This window comes from Danio rerio, chromosome 20 (genome assembly GCF_049306965.1).
Source record: "Danio rerio strain Tuebingen ecotype United States chromosome 20, GRCz12tu, whole genome shotgun sequence".
In the NCBI taxonomy this organism is placed as follows: Eukaryota; Metazoa; Chordata; class Actinopteri; order Cypriniformes; family Danionidae; genus Danio; species Danio rerio.
The window spans coordinates 9,883,965-9,902,098 of NC_133195.1; the positions used below are offsets into that span (position 1 = coordinate 9,883,965).

General features: G+C 33.9%; 1 long non-coding RNA gene across 1 annotated transcript; it reads left to right on the plus strand.

Annotated features, from left to right (window-relative positions):
• Positions 1-3,089: 3,089 nt before the first annotated feature.
• On the plus strand, positions 3,090-13,775 carry LOC141379538 (uncharacterized). Its single transcript, XR_012396369.1, has 3 exons — positions 3,090-3,380; positions 4,765-5,510; positions 13,559-13,775. It is a non-coding gene; the product is annotated as an uncharacterized lncRNA (long non-coding RNA).
• The last annotated feature ends 4,359 nt before the right edge of the window (positions 13,776-18,134 follow it).

Sequence of the window (18,134 nt, forward strand, 5' to 3'; positions counted from 1 at the left end):
CCATCGCTGGGAAACATCCACACACACACTCATACACTACAGACAATTTTAGCTTACCCAATTCACCTGTACCGCATGTCTTTGGACTGTGGGGGAAACCAGAGCACCCAAAGGAAACCCACGTGAAGGCAGGGAGAACATGCAAACTCCACACAGAAATGCCAACTGAGCCAAGGTTCAAACCAGCGACCCAGCAACCTTCTTGCTGTAAGGCGACGGCACTACCTACTGCACCACTGCCTCGCTGAAAATCAGATGATTCACTACATAAATAAATCTAACATAACTTGATCAGAAATCTAAAAAGGTTAGAAAAATATTAAGCCATCAATAGAAAGTAATACCGTGTCTTGCAGGTCATAGTCCAATACTTTTTCTTTTTCTTTTTTTTTGCTGCATTAGCGCTATAGTGGACCAGTGGTAAACACATTGCGTTACTACGTCATTTGACCCGTGTTCCAATCTCACCTGGAAAGTTAATATTTTTTTTTTTTTTATTGTGAAGACATAATACTGTTAGGGCTTTTGAACATTTGAATTTCTAAAGCAGCTGTTTTCTTGAAAAAGACGTGATAGTGTCACTAGAAACTGAATTGGAAATGACCTTATTTTAATATAGACAGTCGTGAACTGAGGTGGGCCAGTCTGGCTTGAAACTCCAGGGCTGAAAATGAGTCCCACTCCGGCCCTGTCTACGTGTTGTTGTTTTTTAGGTAATTCTAAAAAACCTTTACCAAAATATAGTGCAACAAAAATCCTGCTACTGTTGTGAATTATTTTATCTTTAATTGAAATGCCCCCCTCAGCTACCATAAGGCTAAATGGAGATGTCTTCGTTCTCATGACTAAGTGAAGCAGCAGCTGTGTTTACTTATAAAAGTTTACTCTGGAACCAAACTGTTTTTGAACAGCCTTGAGCATCAACAATATCTACAGTGGCTGCATGGATGCTAAAATGAAAACAAGCATCTTCTTTACAGCTAGGAATATATACAGTACATCCTCTACATAGGAAAAAGATTGTGAACATGAACTGTGATTTAAACGCTCATTCACACGTCATTTGCACACTGCAAATGAAAATGATCATTGCTTTCAGGGGTTGAAATATATTGAGATGTTTGTATTGTTTGTACTCTCAAACTGTAATAACTGATTTATTTATTTTATCTTTGCCATGATGACAGTAAATAATATTTGACTAGATATTTTTCAAGACACTTCTATACAGCTTAAAGTGACATTTAAAGGTGTAACAAGGTTAATTAGGGTAACTAGGCAGGTTAGGGTAATTAGGCAAGTTATTGTATAACAATGGTTTGTTCTGTAGACTAAATAGCTTAAACGGCCTAATAATTTTGTCCTTAAATTGGTTTTTCAAAAATTTAAAACTGCTTTTATCCCAGATGAAATAAAACAAATAAGACTTTATCTAGAAGAAAAAATATTATCAGACATACTGTGAAAATATTCTTGCTCTGTTAAACATCATTTGGAAAATATTTAAAAAAGAGAAAAAAAAAATTTAAGTGGGGCTTCTAATTCTGACTTTAACTGTATACGCCATGAATTAATAACAATAATGTCCTCCTCTTCCATTACACAGTTAATCATTTTGATGATCATTTGCCGACATGACAGGGAAAAAATAAATCAAATGTTTAGAAGCGGCTTTCTCAGAGCTCAACACTCAGCGATGTGGTCATAAATGTAATTTAAAACATGAAGACTTTGTTTAAAAGAAATGTGTGTAGTGGTCCAAAAGAAACCAATGCTGTAATGCATCATTAAATTCAGACAAAGGATTAGACCGTTGGGAAAAATAGCCCTATGTTAAATGAAAAAGTGCGTGATAAACATTAAAAAGAAGGGAAAACGTTCTTTCTTGAAAAATTCAAATTATGGCTTCCTTTACCACTATAAACATCCTTCTTTATTCTTATTTAATGTATTATAAACAGTAAACTTCTTCCAAAATGCTTTCCAGCAATTTCTCATTTCAAACAGATCAACAAAGCCCGGGCAAATTATTTAGCGGTTAATCATCCTTATGAGATAAGAACTTCAATAATAAACTGCGCTTTCTGCTTGGCATGGTTGATTGGAGCAGAAGTGTGAAATCTGGAATAAATCAATGGCCACGAGGCCAGATGCTGCACAGAATGCTGTCTAATGCACTTCCCTTTATGAGTTCCGACAAAAGCCACTGGGATTCTCTCAGACTGTGCAGATTGTCAGATCGTCAAAACAAAACCGCTTTTCATCACTGGCACCGGCACAGCAGGGCTTGAAAACATTAGCAACATTACAGTCACTTCACTGACAAACTGGCTCAAGTTATTCTCCAAAATAGTTCACACTAGAGACTTAAAAGGACTTGCATACAGTACATTTTGATTTTAAACCAGCAAGCATCACTGGGGTCAGTTGCGTAAACACAGCCATTATGTTAAAGTGCTCTATTATGTTTTTGTTTTTTTTCTCCCCAAACATTACCTTTTATGCAGTGGGTAATCGAGCGTTTGGAAATGTAAAAGCTCTGCAGAGTTATAAAAATCAAGGAGCCGGATAAGTGAAGTAATTTTCTCCAATGTCTTTGTAATCTTTCATGCTGAAGTTGTGCAAGTGAGGTTCTTTCCCAACCTCTTTACTCAATTGCTCGTCTACATCGGCATCCATCTTCACTTTGGTTTGCCTAATTTGACGATAGACCACCTACTGCATCTTTGGCATTTACTGTTTTATATAACTGCCTAAAAATGTTATGACCCGTTTCAAAGAAAAAAAATAAAAATAAAAAAATAAATATGTATGTATGTATATATATATATATATATATATATATATATATATATATATATATATATATATATATATATATATATATATATATATATATATATAAAATGAAACCAAAAATAAATGTAATTTAATGCCCAGATTTAAAGTCATATGGAAAAAATTCAGGACACCTATTTGAAATACATGATTTAATTATGAGAACATAAATAAATAAATAAATAAAAAATATTCATCATACTTCACATAATATTTTTTTAACCCTCTTGACCTCTTAAAAACATCTTTTCACATAATGTCTGGCACATTTAGCACATGGCTATCACTGTGTTCTAATAATGATGTCATCATGCATCAATTCTTTGGAATGCAATTGTAGCCACTGCTACTATGTACCACACTGAGCCCAAAGGTGGAGCTGCACCAGGAGACCTCCTAAGCCCAGAGGTGGAGCTGCAACCGAAGACCACTGAGCCCAGAGGTGGAGCTGCACCAGGAGACCCACTGATCGAAAAGGTGGAGCTACACCTAGAGCGGTTGTAGTTTCAAGCACTGTCAAGAGAGGGAAAAAGGAGCAGAAGGTAAGATCATTAAACACTTGTTTATGAATTACTTTCTGATGTTCTTTCATGCATGAATAATGGAAAACATTATCTAGATTTAAAGAAAAAATATTTTAAAACTTTAATTTGATGGAGGAATGTTTATATACTGTATGTGGACACCATGTAAAATTGGACATGAAGTCACAGCTGACAATATGGAATTTTGTATTCTTAATAACATGATGCTATTTATATCAGTTCAGTTATTAAGAAGAAATACAATATAACTACAAAAAAAAAAAAAATTAAAGCTCTAAATAGACATTTATGTTTGTATATTAAGTGTGTATTCCGATATACGACAGTTTATTACATTGCTAAAAAATAAAATAGATGTACAAGCAGGTTACAGAATAAAACTTGTTGTGTAATTTGACTTCACTGTTCCAGTATGTGCTCATATGTATACAGTTGTTTTTTGGTGAATATTAAAACACTTTACTCTAAATTTGGATTTTTATAAAGAAACACTTTTGTGTATATAAAGAAACACTTTTGCATGTTGAGATGTTAATAATATGTGTGTGCTGGCGCTCACCGGCTCTTTTACGTGCAATCGCCTCAGAGCTTGAAGGTAAACAAACAACGGCTTATCATAAGCGTTTTATTGATATTTTTTACACAGTTGCATTAAGAAGCAACATAAAAATGTTATCTGACCAACATCTGGCAGCTAAATGTCTCTGGAAATATATATTTACAGGCTTTTATTCTCATAAACTGCACGGACATGAATGTGTCTGAGTGTTCTGATTGGCTAAAGTAGACGTCTTACGTCAGTGCGTTCTAGACGTGAACGCTCTCTTTCCAGCAATGTTACCGGTGATGTTACAAGTTCTCTTTCTGGAAAATAGCCAGAACGATTTTACCGGTATTTTCAAAAAGGGCCTGTTCACACATACAGACCTTTCCGGAAAATTGCTGGTAATTTTCAGGAAAGGTCTGTATGCGTGAAATGGGCTACTGTCAGCAATCTTCTATTAATGATGTCACCATGGAGTTCTATATATTCTAAACTTCTACAGTATGTGCACTATATAACATTGTAGAAGAAATTATTCCCATGTTTTTATTTGTTTGCTTATTTTTAAGTAATCTTATGATTCAATAAAATGTCAATAAAACATTACAATTATTCTTTAGTGTTTAGAGTTTTTGTACATACAGCATTCCAAGCAATTGCTTTAATCTGTTTTTTTTTGCACTCAAGCTGTTTTATAATAATTACGTTACCTCTAAATTGACAGGGTCAATAAATACATTTCTTTAAAAATGTCAAAGTTATTCTGGGATAGGGAAATATTTTAAATTCTTGGCTTGAAATTGTGTCTAAAACTTATTCAAACTTTTATTTAAACAGGTTGTTCTGGAGATGTCCAAATCATTCTTGTTCTGAAATGGAGAACCAGAAACAAAATGGATTTTTAGAAAACTTTTACATTAATGACACATCTTTTAAAGGAGTTCAGAAAGTCACTGAAGATCACAAGTGACAGTTTTTAATTCAAGGTTTTAATTTTCTTTCACTGATTATAACAGTGAACCACATGCTACACCAAACATTTTAAACATACATAAATTTATTGCAAAAATCCCTAGCATAGCTAAAAAATAAAGTGAAGGTTCTGGATGCAGATGTGGTGCAGAGCAATCTGGGCTGCACCAATGTGTTTTAATGGGCTCACCTAACTCTACCCCTAACCCTACCGGTGACAGTGACGTCACTAGCTCCATTTGAGTGCATTGTGTATGACATTGCATCGCTGAGTGATACAGTCTCAGCTTGCATCATAAAGGCTGCATCCAGATACTATTGAAATAAAGTCTATTGGTGCTTCAGAAAACTAGCTGTGCCCCATTTATATGGTTGAGCTGCACCTACTCACTGAACCCAGAGGTGGAGCTGCATGAGGAGACTCACTAAGCTCAGAGGTGGAGCTGCACCAGGAGACCCACTGGGCCCAGAGGGGGAGCTGCACCAGGAGACCCACTGAGCCCAGAGGAGGAGCTGCACCAAGAGACCCACTGACCCCAGAGGTAGAGCTGCACCAGGAGAGCACTAATCTTAGAGCTGGAGCTGTAACAGGAAACCCACTGAGCCCAGAGGTGGATTATTACTAAATAAGTTATTAAAACTTTTATGTTTAGAAATGTGTTTAAAAAATATTCTCTCCGTTAAACATAAATTGGGAAATAATAGGCTAATAATTCTAACTTCAACTGTATATTTTGATTTTTCAACACATTTCTAAACAGAATATAATAACTAATTTAATGACACATTTCCAATATCTAATTTCTTTCATCTCATGATAAATATGATGAAAGTAAATGATATTTTACTAGACTTTTTAAGATAGTATTCAGCTTAAAGTGTCATTTAAAGGCTTTATGGGGTTAGGCAAGTCATTTTATAACAATAGTGTGTTCTGTAGCCAATCTAATAAAAATGTTGCTGAAGAAGACCAATAAAATTGACTTTTTTTAATTAAAAACTGCTTTTATTCTAAGTGAAACAAAACAAATAGGATTTTATTCAGAAGAAAACGTATTATAGGAAATGCTGTGAAAAAGATCACTTTGTTAAAGAACTTTTGGGAAATAAAATCACAGGAGGGCTGATAATTTAGATTTTAACTGTATAAATTATCTCAGTTAATCTACTTTTATAAAATGTCTCACAGAATGTCTGGGCCATTTAGCACATGGCTGTCATTGTCAGTGTAGAAAGGTCTATCTATTAGCCCGATGACGAAACTAAAAGCATAGTCGAAGGTTACATGCATGTTACCCTTTTCTAGTGCTTCTGAGAAGAATTTAGTTTTTATTAGAATTTATTTATATTTGTTTTTCAGCCCCCGAATTTAATTTGACTCCATTTTTAAGTGATCGTAAAATTTAGACTGTATTTCTAATTGTATAGGAACAGATCAAATTAATAAAATATTAATAATTATAATAATAACAAATAATTTATGACTTAATTTAGAGTTTTAATATATATCTGATTCCTTACTCTTTGGTTATACGTTCATTAGGGACTAAATGCTGCTCAGAGTGTCACGCCCCGGGATTGCGTGTCTTCTCAAGGACAGTATGTTGACACTATGAAGTTAGTCAGAGGATGTAGGGTTAGCTAATACTTAATAGTCTGGTTGCCAATCGCTCACTCATCCTAAAAAGTAGTAGATTTAGCCACTTCCAGACAACTTGCTAATTTCAGTAATTAGATGATCAAAGATCTCCGCTGTCGTGCCAGAACAGCTCTGTACAGTCAAGTGTGTGTTAGAATCAAACCTAATCATGTCAAATCATAAAGGTGCAGACTCAACTTAATCTACTGGATATAAAAACATTTCAGGAGAATTCAGAATGAACCAAAATTTAACATTTTATTTGTCAGGTAAATTTGTATTCTGCCAATTTCATAATAAAACAAACAGAGAGCCAACTCAGAGATGATACTAAAAAAAATACAAAATCCATTACTCAAAAGAGTTATAGGTGCACATCTGACCAGAGAAGTACGTTGCAGCATATGTCTCAGAGATGCTGCAATGGGGTGTCTCGGCTACAAGACCCCAATGAACCATATCACATCTTTACCTTATATACTCAACTCAGAACAAACAGCCATAAATTCAAGACAATAGAAGTGTCACCGAGACCCTTGCCTGGTGAATTTGAGGTGTTAGAGGGGTGAGTATCTGGCAGAGATTTTATCAAGGCCAAAAACCAAATCAACATACACCAGTGAAATACTACAGTGACATTAAAACCACTTTACCAATCGCACAGAGACATTTAAAATGATACCAAACATGTTTATAAAGCTACATGAAACACCATTTTAAACTTTGGACATTTTATGTGGAATGAGAATAATCTGCCTAAATGTCAAGAAGGGGGGCTTGAGGTAAAAGGAGAAGAGTGCATTCCTGCAATACTTCCATGATATTGTCAAAGACATACAGTCAGGAAAATTTAATAAGGATAATTTGAATAGAATAGTTGAACAGCTGGTCACCTGATAACTTCTCAGATCAGAAAGTCTATTGTTGTATTGCATAGCAATTCTTGTGGTCTTGTCCCATGAAATTCCACAACAGTTTTTATGGTCTGATATTCTGAGGAGATTTAGCCATCCTTACATCAGCAATCTTCTATTAATGATATCATCATGGAGCTCTATATATTCTTTATAAGCTTCTACAGTATACGTATTATATAACATTAGAAGAAATTATGCCTATGTTTTTTTTTTTTTCGCTTCTTTATAATTACTCTTATGCTTCAATAAAATGTCAATAAAACATTACAATTATACTTTAATGTTTAGGGTTTTTGTACATACAGCATTTCAAGCAATGGCTTTACTCTGGTTTTATTTACCCTTAAGCTGTTTACCTATAATAGTAGCCTATAATAATTAAGTTACCTATAAAATGACAGGGTCAATTAAAACATTTCTTAAAAAATGTCAAAGTTACACTGGGATAGGGAAATTCTAGGCTTGGAATTCTGTCTAACACTTATTTAAACATTTATTTAAACATGTTGTTCTGGATATGTTCAAATCTTTCTGTTTCTGAAATGGAGCAATAATATCCAGCTGCAGACCCGCAGAACCACACACGTTGTAGGCACACACAATCTAGGACACACAATCTACGCAAACCATATATGGTTATGACGGATGTTAAAGTTATAACGTCTTTTTGGACATCGTCATCGATATATTTTGATATATTTGATTAATAAATATTGTACACAATAAACAATAGTGTTTACTTTACTTTATTTCACAAATATTGCGATTGAGACGGCCGAATGGGGAGCATTGTTTCCGATCGCCATTCAATATAATAGAGTGAACAGTTTTTAATCAGTCATTATAGCTGATCAGTCTTTATTACCTGACAATAATTTGGCAGATACACGTTTGCTGGCCTTGCTGAATGATCTCATTTGGACAGGTTTAATTTATATAATGGATTAATTTATGATGAAGGAAATAATAGCAAGGTAAGATAGGCAATAATACATTATATGTAATAAAAATATTTTTACATGTAACAAATGTATAACACTATATTAATATTTTACTCAAGCGGTGTTTATTAGCTTAATTTTCTAATAACCTTTTAATTAATGATTTCCCACATTTAATACTCTTAATAAAACTATTAATAAAATATTAACTATTAATAAAAAAATCATAAGTGTATACACACACACACACACACACACGCACACACACACACACACACACACACACACACACACACATACATATATATATATATATAACAGCTTTAACAGTGACAGTTTAGTAAAAGATAGTAGTTTATAAATAAACTTATAATTATAATCAGTTAAGATAATTAGTTTATAACTATATTGTTTAAATGGTTAACTATAGTAGGCTAATTTATTTTAAAGTGACATTATTGTTTGCTTTTTTATATTTTACAACAACGTGGGTTTTAACGAAGTATGATAATATTAAGAGCTTGAATTAGTTTATTACACTTAATCCAACAATTAGACGGTCTATTATGTTTTCTTTGTGTATATGGACACATGAATAAAGTCATAAGTGTCTTTAACCAATTATTTTTATTGACATAATTTAAGTTCAGAAACTGCAGAGACTTTAAAATGATCGTTACGATATAATAATAAAATTGACTGAAATGGGAAACCATATTTGTGAAATTCAATAGGTGTCGATAATGCTAAAGAGTTACCATTTATGGTTTGCCTAGATTGTGTGTCCTAGATTGTGTGTGCCTCAAACGTGTGTGGTTCTGCGGGCCTGCAGCTGGATATAAATGGATTTAAAGAAAATCTTTCCATCAATAACACATCTTTTAAAGGAGTTCAGAAAGTCACTGAAGAGCACAGTGTCAGTTTTTAATTCAAGGTTTTCATTTTCTTCCACTGATTATAACAGCGAACCACATACTACACCAAACATTTTATACATAAATATATTGCATACATCACTAGCCTAGCAAGAAAATACAGTCTATTGGTGCTTCAGAAATCTAGCTGTGCCACATTTATTGTCATTTTTTTAAAAATATTTAAAATTCTTGGGTTGGTCTCACTGGTGGAGCTGCACCAGTAGACCACTAAGCCCCGAGTTGGAGCTGCACCAGGAGACCACTTAGCCCAGAGGTGGAGCTGCACCAGGAGACCACTGAGCTCAGAGGTGGAGCTGCACCAGGAGACCTACTGAGCCCAGAGGTGGAGCTACACCAGGAAACCCAATGAGCTCACAGGTGGAGCTACACTTAGAGCAGTTGTAGTTGCAAGCACAGTCAAGAGAGAAAATAGGAGCAGAAGGTAAGATCATTAAACACTTGTTTATGAGTTACTTTCTGATGTTCTTTCTTGCATGAATTATGGAAAACATTATCTAGATTTAAAATATATATTTTTGAACTTTAATGTGATGGAAATCCAAAAATGTAATTCCATTTTAATTTTGACCATTTTTTAAAATTAACTGTTCATATACTGTATGTGGACACCATGCAACAAAGGTGTAAAATGGGACAAAGTCACAGCTGACAGTATATAATTTTGTGTTCTTAACGACATGATGCTATTTATTTCAGCTCAGTTATTAAGAACAATTACAATATAATTACAAAAAAATAAAAAATAAAACTTTAAAGCCCTAAATAGATATTCATGTTAGTATATTAAGTGTATATTATGACAAAAGACAATACATTGCAGTGCTAAAAAAAAAAAAAAAAAAAAAAAAAGAGAATACATAAACAAGCAGGTTACAGAATCAAACTTGTTGTGTAATTTGACTTCACTGTTCCAGTATGTGCTCATATGTAGACAGTTGTTTTTTGTGAATATAAAATACATTGATTTCTGATTTTGCATTTTTACAAATTTACTTTAAATCATCAAACTTCAATGTTCAATAAACAGTTGAGGACAAATCTTTAGCCCTCCTGGTAAATAATATATTTTAGAATTTTTTCTACACATTTCTGAACAGAATATAATAACTAATTTAACAACACGTTTCAAATAACTAATTTCTTTTATCTTTGTCATGATGACAGTAAATGATATTTTACTAGACTTCTTAAGATAGTATTCAGATTAAAGTTTAATTTAAAAGCTTCGCATGGTTAATCAGGCAAGTCACTGTATACTGTTATCCAGGGATAGGGAAATACTTTAAATTCTTGGCTTGGAATTCTGTCTAAAACTTATTCAAACTTTTATTTAAGCAGGTTGTTCTGGAGATGTCTAAATCTTTCTGTTTTTTCATTTCTGTTGAAATGGACAACCAGAAACGAGATAGATTTTTAGAAAAAAAAATTACATCAATGACACATCTTTTTAAGGAGTTCAGAAAGTCCCTGAAGATCACAAGTGCCAGTTTTTAATTCAAGGTTTTCATTTTCTTCCACTGATTATAACAGTGAACCACATACTTCACCAAACATTTTAAACATAAATATATTGCAGAAATCCCTAGCCTAGCAAGAAAATACAGTCTATTTGTGCTTCAGAAAACTGTCTGTGTCACATTTATTGTCAGATTTTTTTAAATATTAGAATTTTTAAGTTAGAGCCCTATCATACACCCGGCGTAATGCGGCGCAAGGCGCAAATGTTATTTGCTAGTTTCAGCTTGACGCAAGTATCGTTTTGCTGTTTTGCACCACGTTGTTTAAATAGCAAGTGCATTTGTGCTCATATGTGCGCCCATAGGCGTTCTGATCTAAAAAGCCAGGCATTCTGAGGCGCACTGCTGGCGCGTTGCTATTTTGAGAAACTATAATAGATTTTTCATTAGACCAAAATAAACCCGGTCTAAAGTCCAGCGCAGAGTTGCATCTCGCTAACACACTGTTTAATAGCCTACACACAAGATGTAGAGCAATACGCAAATATCTTTACATATGACATAATTAAAATATTAAGGATATATTTAGGATATAATAAGAATATATATAGGATATAAATATAAAGGATTAAAATATTACAAAACATTATTTTCTAGCCTACGTAAACATGAAAAACCACTGCTTTCATGCCTTCTTCATCTCGGGTGGCTTTTTCTGGTTATTCATAACAATTTGCTTTTGTATAATGTTATTAATATTAGCAGTATTATTTATTATATGCATATTTATATTTGTTTTATTAAAAACAAGCTTAGATTTGCCCACCTGTCAGGTTTTAGACCATATGGGGCACAACATGTGTTTTAGGATATAACTCAGGTTTTTGAACACACTTCGTTCTTATTGTTCATTTATTCGTTTGCTGGAAATTAGAACTGAATTTAGAAATAGTTTTAACAAGCAAAATTAATTATTTATAGGATAATTGATGTCTGTGCGTAAAGGTTTCCCTATCCACGAGAGCGAAAGTGAAAGTAGATAATTTATCTCTCATTCTTGCACAGTAGATGCTCTTTTTAACTGTTTTCTGTAAAAAAAAAAAAAAAAAAAAAAAAAAACTGGTAACTGTTAACTGTTTGCTTGTGAAATGCTTAGTTTTTCCACTTACACTTACTTTACGTCATGTAAATAGCAAATGCGCTTATGGCGCGAAGCAAGGTTATTAAAGGGGATGGGAGATGAGCCACTGATTGGTTTATTCTCAAAACACACCTATAACTCATTAAGAAAATAAACTCAACCCTTTTAGACCACGCGCCATGGCACAAAGCGTATTTTTCCGTCCTTCAAATAGCAAAAATGCATTCTGACACGCCCTGAAAGCGTTTGTGCCCTGCGTTTTGCGCTCTGCGCATGGACCGTCAAAATAGAGCCCTCAGTCTCACTGGTGGAGCTGCACCAGTAAACCACTGAGCCCAGAGGTGGAGCTGCACTGGAATACCTATGAGCTCAGAGGTGGAGCTGCACCAGGAGACCTACTGAGTTCAGAGATGGAGCTGCAGCAGGAGACCCACTGAGCCCAGAGGTGGAGCTACACCTAGAGCAGTTGTAATTGCAAGCTCAGTCAAGAGAGAAAACACGAGCAGAAGGTAAGATCATTAACACTTGATTATGAATTACTTTCTGGTGTTCTTTCATGCAAGAATTATGGAAAATATTTTCTAGATTTTAAAACATATTTTTAAACTTTAATGAGATGGAAATCCAAAAATGTAAATCCTTTTTAATGTTGACTATTTTTATTTTTAAATAAACTGTTCATATACTATATGTGGACACCATTCAACAAAGGTGTAAACTGGGACATAAAGTCACAGCTGACAATATGGAGTTTTGAGTTCTGAATGACATGATGCTATTTATTTCAGCTCAGTTTTTACGAACAATTGCAATATAATTACAGAAAAATATATACAAAACTTGAAAGCCCTAAATAGATATTCATGTTGATATATTAAGTGTGTATTATGATAAAAGACAATTTATTACATTGTTAAAAAAATAGGATATGCAAGCAGGTAATAGGATCAAACTTGTTGTGTAATTTGACTTCACTGTTCCAGTATGTGCTCATATGTAGACAGTTGTTTTTTTTGTGAAAATAAACAGGAGGGCTGATCATTTTAACTGTATAATTAGTCTCAGTTGATCTCCTTGTATAAAATGTCTCACAGAATGTCTGGGCCATTTAGCACATGTCTGTCATTGTCAGCAATCTTCTATTAATGATGTCATCATGGAGTTCTATATCTTCTATACAAGCTTCGACAGTATGTGCACCATATAACATTATAGAGGAAATTATGCCCATGTTTTTATTTGTTTGCTTTTTTTATAATTAATCTTATGCTTCAATAAAATGTCAATAAAACATTACAATTATTCTTTATTGTTTAGAGTTTGTGTACATATGGCATTCCAAGCAATGGCTTTAATCTGGTTTTATTTACCCTTAAGCTGTTTACTTATAATAATTAAGTTACTTATAAAATGACAAGGTCAATTAATACTTTTCTTTAAAAATGTCAAAGTTATTCATTTTCTTCCACTAATTATAACAGTAAACCACATACTACACCAAACATTTTATACATAAATATATTGCAAACATCACTAGCCTAGCAAGAAAACAAAGTCTTTTGGTGCTTCAGAAAACTAGCGGTGCCACATTTATTGTCAGGTTTTTTTAAATATTTTAATTTTTAGGTTGGACTCACTGGTGGAGCTGCAACAGTAGACCCACTGAGTCCAGAGGTGGAGCTGCACCAGGAGACTACTGAGCCCAGAGGTGGAGCTGCGCCAGGAGACCACTGAGCCTAGATGAGGAGCTGCACCAGGAGAACAACTGAGCTCAGATGTGGAGCTACATGTAGAGCAGTTGTAGTTGCAAGCCCAGTCAAGAGAAAAAATAGAAACAGAAGGTAAGATCATTAAACAGTTGCTTATGAATTACTTTCTTTTGTTCCTTCATGCATAAGTATGTAAAACATTATCTAGATTTAAAAAAAATATATTTTTTTGAACTTCAATGTAAAGGAAATCCAAAAATGTAATTTTTATCTTTTTTTTTTAAATGAACTTTTGATTTACTGTATGTGGACACCATGCAACAACGGTGTAAAATGGGACATAAAGTCACAACTGACAATATGGAATTTTGTGTTCTTATTTACATGATGCTATTTAAATCAGCTCAGTTATTAAGAACAGTTACAATATAATTACAAAAAAAAAAAAAAAACTTGAAAGCCTTAAATAAATATTCATGTTGGAATATTAAGTGTGTATTATGATAAAAGACAATACATTACATTGTTGGAAATAGAATAGATATACAAGCAGGTTATAGGATCAAACTTGTGTAATTTGACTTCACTGTTCCAGTATTTCCTCATATGTAGACAGTTGTTTACATTTTACTCTGCATTTTTTAATTTGCATTTTACAAATTTACTTTAAATCATCAAACGTCAATGTTCAATATACAGTTGAGGACAAATCTTTAGCCCTCCGGGTAAATTATATATATATATATATATATATCTTTTTTTTAACATATCTCTAAACATAATATGATAACTAATTTAATAACACATTTCCAATAACTGATTTCTTTTATCTTTGTCATGACTACAGTAAATTATATTTTACTAGACTTTTTAGGATAGTATTCAGCTTAAAAATGTAATTTAAAAGCTTCACGGGGTTAATCAGGCAAGTCATTGTATAACAATAGTGTGTTCTGTAGCCAATCTAAAAAAATACTGCTTAAGAAGTCTATAATATATATATATATATATATATATATATATATATATATATATATATATATATATATATATATATATATATTTTTTTTTTTTTTTTTTTTTTTTTTTATTAAAAACTGCTTTTATTAAAAGTGAAACAAAACAAAAAAGATTTTATTCAGATAGGAAAATACTGTGAAAAAAATAATTTGCTCTCTTAAAAAGCATTTGGAAAATATGGAGGGCTGATCATTTTAACTGTATAAATAATCTCAGTTAATCTCCTCGTATAAAATGTCTCACAGAATGTCTGGGCCATTTAGCACATGTCTGTCATTGTCAGCAATCTTCTATTAATGATGTCATCATGGAGTTCTATATCTTCTATACAAGCTTCTACAGTATGTGCACTATATAACATTATAGAATAAATTATGCCCATGTTTTTATTTGTTTGCTTTTTTAATTAATCTTATGCTTCAATAAAATGCCAATAAACATTACAATTATTCTTTATTGTTTAGAGTTTGTGTACATATGGCATTTCAAGCAATGGCTTGAATCTGGTTTAATTTACCCTTAAGCTGTTTACCTATAATAGCTACCTATAATAATTAAGTTACCTATAAAATGACAGGGTCAATAAATACATTTCTTTTAAAATGTCAAAGTTATACTGGGATAAGGAATTATTTTAAACTCTTGGCTTGGAATTCTGTCTAAAACTAATTAAACTTTTATTTAAACAGGTTGTTCTGGATATGTCCAAATCTGTCTGTTTTTGAAATGGAAAACCAGCAACAAAACTGATTTTTAGAAAATTTTTACATCAACGACACATCTTTTAAAGAAGTTCAGATCACAGTGACAGTTTTTAATTCAAGGACATTTTTTATTTTATTTTCTTCCACTGATTATAACAGTGAATCACATACTACAACAAACATTTTATTCAAAAATATATTGCATACATCACTAGCCTAGGAGGAAATTAAAGTCTATCGGTGCTTCAGAAAACTAGCGGTGCCACATTTATTGTCAGAATTTTAAAAATATTTAAAATTCTTGGGCTAGTCTCACTGGTGGAGCTGTAACAGTAGACTCACTGAGCCCAGAGGTGGAGCTGCATCAGGAGACCTACTAAGCCCAGAGGTGAAGCTGCATCAGGAGACCCAGTAAGCTCCGAGGTGTTGCTACATCAGGAGACCCACTGAGCCCAGAGGTGGAGCTGCATCTCAAGCGATTCCAGTCTCAAACACAGCAACACTTTTTATTATTACTTTGAAAACCATGGAAAACCACCTTTTACACTACTGTTTAAACTACTGCTTTCAAATAAAATGTAAATACAAAATACCTTTGCATGAATACACTCAAAATGAACATCAGTGGGTGAATTGTCAGAAAGAGATGCATAAATGAGAACACCAGTGAGCAGTTTATGAAGGCCATATCGCTAGCACCAAGCATATCTGCAGACTCTGTTGATTCTCTCCTTGATTTGTTCAATTCTAAAATTGAGAATGTCATAAATGACATCGCTCCTGTTAAAGTCAAGAAGATGACTGGCAGGAAAAAGGGATCTTGGACAAGGTCACCGAGAGTACAAATGATGAAAAGACAGTGCAGAAAAGCTGAGCGTATGTGGAGAAAGACGAAACTAGTAGTCCATTATAATATCTATAAGGACAGTCTTCATGCCTTTAATATGGAACTAAACACTGCTAGACAGACTTTCTTTTCAAGCCTTATAAACAGCAACTTAAATAATGCTCGCACACTCTTTGCAACGATAGAGAGACTCACAACCCCCCCCAGTCGGATTCCAAGTGAGCTCCTCTCTGAAAGCAAATGTAATGAGTTTGCTCATTTCTTAACTGATAAGATTAATAATATCAGAAAGGCAATCAGCTCATCCAATCAGTCAAGTTGTGTCGATAACAAACAAGCTAAACCACAACTTAAGAAATCAGACATTATGTCTGATTTTATGGCAATTAATGGCAAAATCTTAGAAGAAATTGTGCAAATTATGAAAACATCAACCTGCAGTCTTGACACGCTCCCCACATCATTCTTCAAAACGGTGTTTACCTGTTTAGAAATGGATCTTCTAAAAGTGGTAAATGCTTCACTTCTCTCAGGGATTTTTCCAACCTCACTTAAAACTGCAGTTGTTAAACCCCTCTTGAAGAAGAGCAACCTGGATAACACCCTATTGAGCAATTACAGGCCAATCTCAAATCTCCCTTTCATTGGCAAAATCATTGAAAAAGTTGTTTTTAGCCAGGTTAACAAGTTCTTAAACTTCAGGGGGTGTTTAGACAATTTTCAATCTGGTTTCAGAGCACATCACAGTACAGAGAGCGCTCTTATAAAGATAATCAATGATATCCGCCTAAATACAGATTCAGGTAAAATAACAGTGCTGGTATTGTTGGATCTCAGTGCTGCATTTGACACTGTCGATCACAGCATACTTCTGGATAGGCTGGAAAACTGGGTTGGGCTGTCTGGCACGGTCCTCAAATGGTTTAGATCTTACCTTCAAGGTAGAGGTTACCATGTCAGTATAGGTGACCATAGGTCGAGGTGGACACCCATGACGTGTGGAGTCCCACAAGGCTCGATTCTGGCACCTCTCCTGTTCAACCTTTACATGCTCCCTCTAAGCCAAATAATGAGAAAGAACCAAATCTCCTACCACAGCTATGCTGATGACACTCAGATCTACCTAGCCCTAATGCCTAATGACTACAGCCCCATTGACACCCTCTGCCAATGCATTGATGAAATGAGCAATTGGATGTGCCAAAACTTTCTTCAGTTAAACAAAGAGAAAACTAAAATGATTGTGTTTGGAAACAAAGATGAGGTTCTCAAGGTAAATGCGTACCTTGGCACTAAAGGTCAAACGACAAAAAATAAGGTCAAGAATCTTGGTGTGACTCTGGAGTCAGATCTGAGTTTCAACAGTCATGTCAAAGCAGTGAGTAAATCAGCATACTATCATCTCAAAAACATAGCAAGAATCAGATGCTTTGTTTCTAGTGAAGATTTAGAAAAACTTGTTCATGCTTTTATCAGCAGCAGGGTGGATTACTGTAATGGACTCCTCACTGGTCTTCCTAAAAAGACAGTCAGACAGTTACAGCTCATCCAGAACGCTGCAGCCAGAATTCTGACCAGAACCAGAAAATCAGAGCACATCATACCTGTCCTCAGGTCTTTACACTGGCTGTCAGTTACATTCAGAATAGATTTTAAAGTATTATTACTGGTCTATAAATCACTAAATGGCCTAGGACCTAAATACATTACAGATATGCTCACTGAATACAAACCTAACAGATCACTCAGATCATTAGGATCATGTAAACTAGAAGTTCCAAGAGTTCAGTCAAAGCAGGGTGAATCGGCTTTTAGCCACTATGCCCCTCGCTGCTGGAATCAGCTTCCAGAAATGATCAGATGTGCTCCAACATTAGGTACATTCAAATCAAGACTGAAAACACATCTGTTTAGCTGTGCCT